We start from the raw sequence: 13,625 nt of genomic DNA, 5'->3' as shown, positions 1-13,625 counted from the left end.
TTCATTATATGCTATTCGGCATTAATATTGAAAAGATCATTACTATCTCTTACCTTTCCCTGGAACTTTCTGATTTCTTTGTGCCAGCAGCAATATAACTACTCAGGATTTCACAAAATCTTAGTAGAGATGCGTTTTATATCTAAAAACCAATTACATATTGCTTCTGCTATGTTCAAAGCTTCTATTTTCCAGCAGTGTTTCCAGGCTTTTCCTAAAATCAACACTGACATTTATAAAGTAATTAGATTAGCTGTCAAAATATGGCGAATAGCTCTGTAATGAAGGGTAACTTAGAGAACTAAAAATTGGTTTTAGGCTATACATGAGCAGCGTTTGTATCCGGATTTACGCATAGAGCATTGCATTTTCTTTTTCATTTGTTACATAGCTCCAGACAGGTTGAGGCCGAGTCAGCCTTTGACCCTATATATTATATAATCACATTAAACAATATGTTTAGAAAAAACAATGTGTTACATTGTAGGGCCTTAAGCTGATAAATAAATCAGGTGCTCATCTGACCTACTGAAACTGCTGTCTCTTCCTGCCATGTGACAGGTATTTTTTGTGCACAGTAGTTGCAGTGTTTTGCACAGAGGAACACCTCAACATGTGTCTTTCAGAATTCTTACAGGTTTATGAATGACACAAAAGATTATTCAATGTTCCATTCTTACTCTGTGTCTGATGTTTTAAAAACCTGCAATGATAAGTCAGTCACCTGTGGTATCTGTATAACTTTCTGTCTGATAATAAGCTGCTCCCATATTTGTTGAGGCGCTGAAAAGGTCCCAGGAAAGCAGAGCAGGTCAACTGTCTTCTCTAAGCGTATTCAGAGAAGGTGAGCTAAGTTGTTAGACATTGGCAACTGCAGTAACCTCAAGCGGTAACACTTGATACAACCAGGTGGCTAAAGGAGATGCATCTTTTAATTTTTAAAAATGTAAATCTGGTTTTGTTTTACACATTAAGAAGGTCTGTATCACCAGAGTTCCTTCCTCTATAGGTATTGGAGCTGTACATCAAAGCACACTTTGGCATTGTAAGGTAGTACACGATTTCAGGAATGAGGGTTTAACAAAAGCAACAGTATTTTACTTGCAGTGAACTGACCATTGACAATGCTGTGATATGGCTGAAAATTATTAGGATGTATTTGCTTTTATGCTCCAAGTAGACTTTGCATATGTTAGAAGGTCATGCTATAGGAAAGCTTCTGTCCAAAAACAGTCCTGTACTTCCTTTTCCTTTTATTTTGGACTAGTGTTAAGTTGTACTGTATTAAGCTGAACTACCTGGAGCTTTCAGACTCAGGGTAATTGGGAAAAGACTTCAGGACTCTGCTTCAACACTCTTTTCTTCTCCTACTCTTTCTTTTACTCTCTTACTTATCTAACAATTAAAAATCAGGAGTTCATACTGGAAATCTCTCCTACAAATAAAAAAAAAAAAATAAAAAAAAAAAGGCTTGTAATTTTCAAGAGCTTGTTTTCTACCTGGTACTGACAATCAGCTGATAAACTGGGTTGCCCTTTAATCAGTTGCAGCAATTAGCATTTGGCACATGCTATGTGTTGGCATGCTGGTTAGTAATTCTTAATAGATAAATCCTATCTCCTGCCTCAGGGGATTTATTTATAACCTTTTTCACTCCTGCTTGTCTGTTACTTACTGATATTAAATCAACAGTCTGATGTTTGTTACTTAATTAGTCCTTTGTTCCTTCAAAACATGTTGCATGTTTCATCGAAGGGCATATCGCAAACTAGCTGCAGGGCTCCTGCTCCACCTGAAATCTTGCAGCTGTGGGACAGGTTTGTTTCCCTCAAAGCTGAGAAGGAGGCAGGTGTGCTTTCAAGCAAAGAAATCAGGACAACTAACTGAACCATGCAGCATAACCTAGAGGAAGTGGCAAGTGGTAGACAGCAGCTCTCTGCTGCAGGGGATTAAGGCACTCACCTGACGACCTGACCTGATGTCCAAAGAATTTTTCTGATTCCTGGGAGCATGGATCCGTGCTGGATGAAGGCATGGATCCATCCAGGATGTTGTGGAGAAACTGATAAAGGGTGTGCCACCCTCTATTACCTTTTGCTCTTCTCCCATGTGGGCATGAGTTATACTACCAGGGACAACCTCAAAAGTATAAAAAGCAGCTACAGAGTTCTGGGGGTGACACCCATTACTTATGGGTCCCAAGCAGTGTTCCTCTCAATCCTCCTGCTAAGGGGAAAGAGTAGACTACATGTTAACAATTGGTGGCAAAGCTGCAGTTGCTGTCTGGGTTTGGTTTCTATAACCATGGACCCTGCAGAAGTGCCTGAATGTAAACATCTAATCTTCAAGAAGGGCAAGAGGGAACTATAATTAGTCAACCTCATCTTGATCCCTGGAAAGCTGATCGAGCAGCTCATCCTGGAAAACATTTCTTAGCACATTAAGCACAAGAAAATCAAAAGCAGCTGTCAGCATAGTTTCACGAAAAGGATCATGCTTGACCAACTTGATACTTCTACATTTATATGACCGACCTGGTGGATGACAGGAGAAGAGTGGATATTGTTTACCTGAATTTCAGGAAGGCCTTTGACATTGTCTCCCATAAAATCATCATAGAGGAGCTGCTGATGTATGGGCTCAATGAAGAGGCAGTGAAGTGCATTGAAAATTGTTTGAATGGCTGTGCCGAGAGGGTGGTGGTCAGTGCCACAAAGTCTAATTGGAAGCCAGTAAGAAGCCATGTGCCCCAGGGATCAATACGGGGTCTGATCCTGTTTAACATCTTATGCAGTGATTTGGATGGTGGGGCAGAGTGTATCCTCAGCAAATTTGCTGATGACGCAAAACTGTGAAGAGTAGCTGATACACTACAGGGTTGTGCTGCGATCCAGAGGGACTTTGATAGGCTGGAGAAACAAGCTGGAGGAAAGGGCTGGAGGAAAGGAGCCTAGTGAAGTTCAGTGAGGATAAGTATAAGGGGAGGTAATCCTTCCACCCCCTTTAGCACTGGTGAGGTCACACCGGAAGTACTGTCTCCAAGAGAGGATGTGCTGGAGGTAATGATTACGGGACTGGAGTTTCTCACATAGGAGGAAAGACTGAGAGAGGGAGGACTGTTCAGCCTGGACAAGAAAAGTCTCAGGGGAATCTTATAAATCTACACCTGAAGAGGGGTGTATGTGGAGAAAATGGAGCCAGGTTTCTTTCAGTGGTGCCCAGTGGCAGGACAAGAGGCAGTGGGCATAAACTGAAACACAGGAGGCTTTTCCTGAACATCAGGAAACACATTTTTTACTGTAAGGGAGCACTGGCACACGTTGCCCAGGGAGGTGGTAGAGTCTCCATCTTGGAAGATATTCAAAAGCTTTCTGGATACAGTCCAGGCAGGCCGATCTACTTTAGATGACCCTGCATGAGAACAGGTATTGGACCAAGTGATGCCTTAAGATTCCTTCCATCTTCAATGCTCTGTAACACAGGGACAGGTGTCATGAAAACCGCTTGGCTTCATGTGGCTAATTCCAGCCGTAACGTTTCAGTGCTACAGCCAGTTTGTCTGTATGGCCTGGGTGCAGGTTCAGTGTGGCAGATTTAGTGGGAAGAGTGCTATCTGCTGTATTGTCAACTCTGACACCCTGAGTATAAATCCTAACTGGATATTTCTATAAGTAGTGTTCCTGAGAAATAAGCTGAAATAATATCTTAAGTAAGGCGTAAATGCTGCCCAACATTCATCACCATCTGCAGATATTACAAGATACTTCAATAAAAAAAAAGCAATTTGCTTTGTGCTAGAACTAGTTCCCTCTACATCTGCTGAAAGCAATATCACTGTACTGTGCATCAGATCTTTCAATTAATACATGTGAGTACCATAAGGAAATTCAGCAGAAGTTAGCAATGATACTGTCATTTTGCACCCTTGAAGGAATTTTTTAGGCTTCCGTGGTATACCCATTGACGCTGCATGGTAAGAAGGCCTAAATAGCCAGGATTTCCTGTTAAAGCATGACCTCTGGACTACATCTTCTTTGCTATTAGCCTAACTGCTGGAAACTGCACAATACATGGCTCAATGTCCTGTGTTTTACAGTGTTCCTTTCTTTGTGGTCAGTACTATAGGGCTTTCCAGTTAAGGCAGTGAAAAAGTGTCTAAGAGGACAATTGGTTTGGTGTGCTTTCATGTTACAGCCTTTGTTAGACCTTGCTGTTTTTGATATTCAAGAAAAAAAAAGGGCAGAAAAAACAGCTTCTTCTCTGTGTTTAAAATGCAATCTAAAATACGGGAAGAACTGACAGGCTCAGGTCAGTAAGTAAAGTAATTTTAAATATAAAAGAGTAAGTGAAAGAGAGAACAATTTACAGGAAAACTCTGAAGTCACCAATAAGATATTGTAGTCAGAATTTGACAGTCATTTCTTTTCATGGTAGTGTCAGCATAATTAGTTCTACATATTGCTTTCTGCCCCCTCGGGGAGCTGATGTGAGTTGACTTTTTTGTAGGTTATTTTTAATTCAGATCAGTTCCTCAGTCTGTTTGACTGTATCTATATCACAAAAGGACTGAGGAAAGCATTTCATCTGAAAAGAAACTCCAGCACTACCTCTGAAATAAATGTTCACCAAGCTACAGCCTGGCCACACTAGCAATCAGGTTATGAAGGAGTTGGAGGTTATCTAGTTAGACTGGCTCCTGATGTTTTGTGATCTGTTTAAGATCAATGTAGCAGATACACATGGGAAATGCCCCTATGAACTATCAGAACAGCAGCTGTAATTGGCACCTTTGGAATATGGGAATAGGAATTAGAACTCTGGAAAACAAAATGTCAGTTGCATCTGTGGTACTTAAATACTGCATTTTACATGGAGTCTTCTGGGAATTGTACTCTGTCCCTCATGTTCTTTGCTGTTCCTAATTTTATAAGCTTTCATATCTGGTTGATTGTTTTACTTCTTTTCCTCAAAAGCTCACAATGAATTCTTTATGACCTGTTTAAAACTCTTTATAGACATAAAAATGCAAGAAATGAAGAAAACCCAAGGCAGACTAACCACAGTCTTAGTAATGAAATCTTTGTACAATATTCACACTGATCATTCCTAAATTTGTTTTGAAGGGAGATAAACATTTCTGGATCAGTTTTCTCGCAGAACTTTTAATATAGTCAAAACTGAATTTCTGGATTATATATGGGGAAGACTGGTGAATATTCATGTGTCCTCAACATTTGTTTTGATAAGCTCAAGGCTTTAATTTTGAGTACAACATTAGGGGTCCACTGATTAGAAGGAAACACTGATATGTATGCACTTATAACTCACGGTTCAATGTTTTACTGTAATCCAAAGTGCAAGGGTTACTTTTTTTAAGAAGCTCCAGTTTGATGGCATTTTTTTTCTCTGTTTTATTTTCTAAATCTCTAGGAGACAAGATCAGGTATTTGCAAGACAAATGATGAGATTGGTGGGGGAAGCCTGGGGCTTTGGGAGAGCGAAAGTCCAAAAAGGTTACAAAAATGAAGTGTTTCTCTTGGTGTTTCTGAATGAAATGAATAGCTTTCTATTGTCTGGAACACATGACTGTACACGTCAGTATTTTGAAAGGTTTTAGTTTATATTGGTACGTTACACAAGTCTGAGCCTTCAAAGTTTTCATTCATTTTACAGGCAGCTGTTAAGTACCTGTAAGTCTTAGAAACTGATTATTTTTCCAGCTCTTCATCTTCATGACTTGTGTATGTCATTCCAAATGTAAGCATGACTTTTATTCTTCTAACCTACTAACAGAGGCAGTTTTAATGGAAACCAAACTAACAATGGCAGAACCAAAGCAACAGTTTAATGCAGGAAAGATGAGGTACTGTGTTACTGTGTTTTGAAACTATGTTGGCTATTTCAGTCAAGGTTTGTCATTATCAAACACCTTCATCAGGTTTGTTTTTATCCTTGTTTACCTTTTTGGCATGCCTCACCCTACATTAACCCTTACTATCTTTTTCCTTGCATATTATGTTGCCTTAAAATATACCTGAACTTAAGGAAAATAATACTTTTTATTTTTTGAGTTGGTTAATGTTTTTAATCTCTAGTCTGCAACATCATCTGCATTTCAAAAACAACCTGAGATAGAGCTATTTGTTAAAGAACTCCCTGGACAAACGTTTGTGTTTATTCTGACCAAAAGGATCATCCTGGAAGCCTGTGTTCAAATGCAGCAACAGCTGTGCAAAATGTAATATGAAATTAGAATTTGATTTTTATCTGGCTATTTCTATAGGTAAAATTTCAGCTTGTGTTGGCAAATACCAAGGACTGACTAGCTCGCAGAAACCCTGCAGTGCAGCAGCAGTAGAGGCTGTAGGACCAGCACATTTTTGTAGAAGGATGCTGGACAAGGTACTCTGTTTCACAGTCACATTGGTTGTTTCTTTTTTTGCAAAAAAGGCTGCCTGCCATCTGCTCTAGGCATGGTAACTTAATCTCTACACTGGGCACAACAGGCTTTTGTTAATTTACCATCTACTAATTGTATATATATAAAAACATCATGCTCCCAAACTTGTATGGGCTCTGCTTTCTGAGGTTTTAGGCAGAATTTTAACCCACAAGAGTTAGCCTCTTCTCATTTGTGTCAAGATACAAATTAGCCAGCTAACTTTCTACAAATCTTTATATTGAGAAATAATACAGTTTGGGCAGCAAGAACAAAATTTATCCTGAATCTCTGTGGTCCCATCTTTGTGGGAAAGAGATTTCCATTTTAATTTTGCTGCAGACTGTAGTTGTACACAGAAAGCATGAAATTATGTCTGTTGGTAAACATTTCCATGCCTTAGTACAGCTCTTCATTTTTTTTTCTAGTATGAGTATGGTATTTACCACTGTAGCAATGTCACACACAGATACAGAGTCAGGATTGCAGAGTGAGGCTCAGTACCATTTCCAGCTCAGCCTGATGCAGACTGCTCCTGGTTTGTAGGAGACATGGAGGGAGGATAGAAGCCGACTGTAAAGGCAGGTAGTAAGACAAGTGGTGTGTATAGATGGTTTCTGTGATGATGAAAAATCTAGCTGCGCTCCTGTCTCCTGCTCTCAGCAGAGCACTGAGAAAAGGAAAGCTGAGTGCAGAGGAGACTTGCTTTCTGGCCTGGTTCAGAGATTCCTAAACGTGACTTTTGTGGGTGCCACAAGTGGCGTGAGCAAAGATGAGGCTTGAGAGACAGAGATGATAGCTACTGCCATGTGTAGGTGCCAGGTAGCAGCCTTCAGCCTGTTTCCCAATCTCCAGCTCTACACCTTGATTTGTCTCCTTCCCCACCGTGGCAGGCTGACTACTTGTCTCTAGCCACCTTCCCACCTTCACAAAGCAGAACTCCAGCCACCCACTAACCCTAAAATCCCCTATTTTGTCTTTATTTTTTTGTGGCTCTGTAACATGCACTCCTAATAGTGCAGGCTGCGATGAGCAGGTTGCTGACACCTCAGTCCTATGGTTTTTCATGTCCTTTCTTTGCCTTGCTGGAGAAAAGATGTGTGCTCAGGACTGGCATGCAGCTGCAGCATGTGGCTTGTACAGCACAAATGCTAGGTGTGTCATCATCTGCTTTATCCTTGTGATTTGTGTTATGGCCTAGAGGCATACAAATATGGGTTGCATACTTATTCCTTATTTCACAACTGCTTTAGAGAAGCTTATTGTTAGGAATCACATTTCATAAGTACACCATAGAATACAGAGATTTTCCTCCCCAAGATTACTGCTACTGTGATATCTACTTCTGTAATTTAAAGCCTTATTAGAAGGGAAGCTATCTGGCATTGGGGTGATTACTCTGATTACATATAATTCATGTCTTGGAAATCAGTGACACTTTGTCAGTGGAGAAAGGCTCTCAAGATCTACTTTGACTTCTGAAGTTATAGCAAAATTTTCAAGAAATTACATACTCTCATATACATTAATTTCTTTTGCATTAACAAGCCTTAGGCTAGACACTTGTCTGCATTTTAATGTCTGTCAGATTAGTTTAGTTAAAGAAAATAGCATAAATTTTATGTTCACATCATTTTTTAAAAATCAAGTGTTTGTTGTAGAACTGTTGAAGGAAGAAGACTACAGCAGTGAGTACAATGTAGCAGTGAAATTGATTGAAGGGGATTATTTGGCAACATATAGAAGTTTGACATATCTATATGAAACTTTTATCACTGTGGAACACACTATCAAGTACACTGTGTGGGTAGATAAGTAGGGTGGTTTTTTTTTTTTTGTTTGTTTTTTTTTTTCTTTGTTTTTTGTTTGTTTTTTACCCAGGATTTTTATACAGAATGAGAAAATTAAAAAGTAAGTGTAAATTCAGAATATCATGGTTACATTGCATGCAACCAATCAGATGATTTTGAACAGTTCTGGAGCTGGACAAATATTTCACTTTCCCTCTAACTTGAATATTTGCTGTTTCCAGATCAATGGAGTAATGTCTTCAGATTCATAAAATATAAATATCCTACAGACTTGAGGTTTTTCTTGGGTTCATAGTGACTGTAATTCACAATCAAGTACCCTTTGACTGACTTCTGGCAAAACTATCTTACAGATCCCACAGCCCCACAAATGGATGTCCTCCGTGTTTTCTTGCTTCCGTGCAGTGTCTGACATTATTTTGTTAGAATATCAGAAATACCAGTCTTTGTGATTTTTCTCACATAATATTTTTGAAGATTGCTGATTTAACTCAAAGCTGAGACTTGTTTCTGAAAATGTGATCATCTTCTGGTCCCTCTTCATCTTGCCTAACGATGTGAAAACTTATGCAGAAGTCATAGCATGATAGCAAAAAGACAGGGAAGCTCTTTATGCTAATTAATATAGCTTTCATGTGGCACAGGCTGTATCCTAACTGATATTATGAGTGTATAAATTTCACAAGGTTATCATATAGATTTTATTGATGGTTTTATAAAAATTAGATGAATGTTCTCTTTGTTTCAATCATGCCTTTTAGACCAGATCTATTTTCATTTTGCTAAATTTACAGATGTTTTCAGCATATCTTTGGCTGCTTTAGAAATTTATTATTTTTTTCTTGACATTTGTGATTGGGAAATCTCATGGGCAAAGCTGTATGAAGGTAAAGGGGCCCAAGATAGTTGGTTAACATTCAAGGATTGCTTTTTCCGAGCTCAAGATCGGAGCATCCTGACACGTAGGAAGTCAAGGAAGAGGTCCAGGAGACCTGCGTGGCTAAATAGGGAATTGCTGGGTATGCTCAAGTGGAAGAGGAGAGTTTACAGGTCATGGAAGGAGGGGCTGGCCACTTGGGAGGAATATAAGGATGCTGCTAGAGGATGTAGGAAGGCAGCTAGGAGGACCAAGGCATCCTTAGAATTAAACCTGATGAGAAGGGTCAAGGACAGCAAAAAGAGCTTTTTCAAATACATGGCAGACAAAACTAACACCAGAGGCAATGTAGGCCCACTGATGAACGGGATGGGTGCCCTGGTGACAGAAGATACAGAGATGGCAGAGTTACTGAATGCCTTCTTTGTCTCTGTCTACTCTGCTGCAGGCAGTCCTGAAGAGCCCTGTACCCCTGAGACCTTAGATGAAGTCAGGTCAATGGAGCGGTTTGCCTTAGTCGATGAGGAATGGGTTAGAGATCAGTTGAGCAATCTGGACATCCATAAATCCATGGGTCCAGATGGGATGCACCCGCGGGTGCTGAGGGAACTGGCAGAAGTCATTGCTAGACCACTCTCCATCATCTTTACCAAGTCTTGGGAAACGGAGGAGGTACCTGAGGACTGGAGGAGAGCAAATGTCACCCCAGTCTTCAAAAAGGACAAGAAGGAGGACCCGGGTAACTATAGACCGGTCAGCCTCACCTCCATCCCTGGGAAAGTGATGGAACACCTTATCCTTGGTACCATCTTAAGGCATATCAAGGATAAGAGGGTTATGAGGGGCAGTCAACATGGCTTCACCAAGGGGAAATCATGCTTGACCAATATCTTAGCCTTTTATGAGGAAATAACACGGTGGATGGATGATGGCAGAGTGGTGGATGTGGTCTACCTTGACTTCAGCAAAGCATTTGACACAGTCTCCCACAGCATCCTCACAGCTAAATTGAGGAAGTGTGGACTGGATGATCAGGTAGTGAGGTGGACTGTGAACTGGCTGAAGGAGAGAAGCCAGAGAGTTGTAGTCTATGGGGCTGAGTCTAGTTGGAGACCTGTAACTAGTGGAGTGCCTCAAGGGTCAGTACTGGGACCGGTATTATTTAATATATTCATCAATGATTTAGATGAGGGAATTGAGTGTATGATCAGCAAGTTTGCTGATGACACTAAGCTGGGAGGAGTGGCTGACATGCCAGGAGGCTGTGCTGCCATCCAGCGAGACCTGGACAGGCTGGAGAGTTGGGCAGGGAATAACTTGATGAAATATAACAAGGGAAAGTGTAGAGTCCTGCATCTGGGCAGGAACAACCCCAGGTTCCAGTATAGGTTGGGGAATGACCTGTTAGAGAGCAGTGTAGGGGAGAGGGACCTGGGGTTCCTAGGGGACGACAGGATGACCATGAGCCAACACTGTGCCCTTGTGACCAAGAAGGCCAATGGCATCCTGGGTGTATTAGAAGGGGGGTGGTTAGTAGGTCGAGAGAGGTCCTCCTTCCCCTCTACTCTGCCCTGGTGAGACCCCATCTGGAATATTGTGTCCAGTTCTGGGCCCCTCAGTTCAAGAAGGACAGGGAGCTGCTGGAGAGAATCCAGCGCAGGGCAACGAAGATGATTAAGGGAGTGGAGTATCTCCTTTATGAGGAAAGACCGAGGGAGCTGGGTCTCTATAGTTTGGAGAAGAGGAGACTGAGGGGTGACCTTATTAGTGTATATAAATATATAAAGGGGGAGTGTCACGAGGATGGAGCTAGGCTCTACTCAGTGGCAAACAATGATAGGACAAGGGGTAATGGGTACAAACTGGAACACAAGAGGTTCCACTTAAACTTGAGAAGAAACTTCTTCTCAGTGAGGGTGACGGAACACTGGAACAAGCTGCCCAGGGAGGTTGTGGAGTCTCCTTCCCTGGAGACATTCAAAACCTGCCTGGACACATTCCTGTGTAACATTATCTAGGTGTTCCTGCTCCAGCAGGGGGATTGGACTAGATGATCTTTTGAGGTCCCTTCCAATCTCTAGCATACTGTGATACTGTGATACTGTGATACTGTGATGTTGAATATTCAGTTCTTCCTCACAGATATAAATTATAATTTGGTATTATTAATAGATAATCAATATATTAATATATTTTGGAAAAAGTTTTGCAGACTTCAGAAGAAAGCAGTCAGAGAAGTAGATGGGGGGTAGTGTCAGAAAAAGTGCTGTCATTATCTGAAGTCAGCAGTTGCTGTTTTCTACTTAGGCTGGCTATTGGAAGAGTTTTTCTTTTCAGTGTTGTTGTAAGCAAACATAGGTGATAATGCCAAATGCTAAAAGATCTTTTTTTTCCTAAGAAAAAAAACCCAAAACCCAGTCCTCTGAGATGTATCTCAGACTTACAAGTCATTAAGAGAATGTGCTGATGAAGTTTGAAAATGATTCTCCACATCCTTAAATGTATTTCTAGACTTGATTTCTTGGTCTTAACTGAGTATTGAACAAACTGACTGCTTATTGAGCATTGTGAAGGATTTGCCACTCACAGCATCTTTGACATTGCATAAATTGTACTCAAAATATATATAAAATTGTCCAGTCTCATAGTTTTATATATTCTATAATTGTTATGCTGACATAGCAGAATACATATTTCTTACTAACATTTTACTGTTGTTGCTGTGGGAAGATTGATATGTCATATTGCAAAAATTGCTTTGTCAGCCTGCCTTCTGATGGATATAACTTTTTCTTTTTTCAAAATTAGAATCATAGAATCCTTAGGGCTGGAAAGGACCTTAAGATCATCTAGTTCCAACCCCCCTGCCGTGGGCAGGGACACCTTACGCTAAATCATATCACCCAAGGCCTCGTCCAGCCTGGCCTTGAACACTGCCAGGGATGGAGCATTCACAACCTCCCTGGGCACTCTATTCCAGTGCCTCACCACCCTAACAGGAAAGAATGTCCTTCTTATATCCAATCTAAACTTCCCCTGTTTAAGTTTGAACCTGTTACCCCTTGTCCTGTCACTACAGTCTCTAATGAAGAGTCCCTCTCCAGCATCCCTATAGGCCCCCTTCAGATACTGGAAGGCTGCTAGGAGGTCTCCACACAGCCTTCTCTTCTCCAGGCTGAACAGCTCCAACTTCCTCAGCCTGTCTTCATACGGGAGGTGCTCCAGTCCTCTGATCATCCTCGTGGCCCTTCTCTGGACTTGTTCCAACAGTTCCATGTCCTTTTTATGTTGAGGACACCAGAACTGCACACAATACTCCAAGTGAGGTCTCACAAGAGCAGAGTAGAGGGGGAGGATCACCTCCTTCGACCTGCTGGTCACGTTCCTTTTAATGCAGCCCAGGATACGGTTGGCTTTCTGGGCTGCGAGCGCACGCTGCCGGCTCATGTTCATTTTCGCATTGACCAGCACCCCCAAGTCCTTCTCCTCAGGGCTGCTCTGAATCTCTTCTCTGCCCAACCTGTAGCTGTGCCTGTGATTGCTCCGACCCAGGTGTAGGACCTTGCACTTGTCATGGTTCAACCTCATGAGGTTGGCATCAGCCCACCTCACAAGCGTGTCAAGGTCCCTCTGGATGGCATTCCTTCCCTCCAGGGTATCAACCAAACCACACAGCTTGGTGTCATCGGCAAACTTGCTGAGGGTGCACTCAATCCCGCTGTCCTTGTCAGTGACGAAGATTTTAAACAGGACCGGTCCCAACACCGATCCCTGAGGGACACCACTCGTTACTGGTCTCCAGCTGGGCATTGAGCCATTGACCACAACTCTGTGCGTGCAGCCATCCAGCCAGTTCTTTATCCACCGAGTGGTCCATCCATCAAATTGATGTCTCTCCAGTTTAGAGACAAGGATGTCGTGTGGGACAGCGTCAAATGCTTTGCACAAGTCCAGGTAGATGACATCAACTGCTCTACCCCTGCCCATCAGTTCTGTAGCCCCCTCATAGAAGGCCACCAAGTTGGTCAGGCAGGATTTCCCCTTAGTGAAGCCATGCTGGCTGTCACCAAGCACCTTGTTGATTTTCATGTGCCTTAGCTTGCCTTCCAGGAGAATCTGCTCCAAGATTTTGGCAGGCACAGAGGTGAGACTGACTGGTCTGTAATTCCCTGGGTCATCCATTTTCCCCTTCTTGAAAATGGGGTTTATATTTCCCTTTTTCCAGTCGTCGGGAACTTCATCTGACTGCCACGGTTTCTCAAATATGATGGCCAGCAGCTTTGCAACTTCATTTGCTCCTTCAGGGCCCGCAGATGGATTTCATCAGGACCCATGGACTTGTGCATGTTCAGATTTTTAAGATGGTCTCGAACCAGTTCCTCTCCTACAGTGGGCGCAAGGTCTTCATTCTCACAGTCCCTGCGTCTGCCTTCCAAGACTTGGGTGGTGCAGTTAGAGCCTTTGCCAGTGAAGACCGAGGCAAAGAAGTCATTCAGAA

The sequence above is a fragment of the Pezoporus wallicus genome, unplaced genomic scaffold (genome assembly GCF_028554395.1).
Source record: "Pezoporus wallicus isolate ANWC-B61680 ecotype Strahan unplaced genomic scaffold, APGP_CSIRO_Pwel_v1 contig_7162, whole genome shotgun sequence".
In the NCBI taxonomy this organism is placed as follows: domain Eukaryota; kingdom Metazoa; phylum Chordata; class Aves; order Psittaciformes; family Psittacidae; genus Pezoporus; species Pezoporus wallicus.
The sequence above is the reverse complement of the archived record's forward strand: the minus strand, read 5'-3'. Positions refer to the sequence as shown.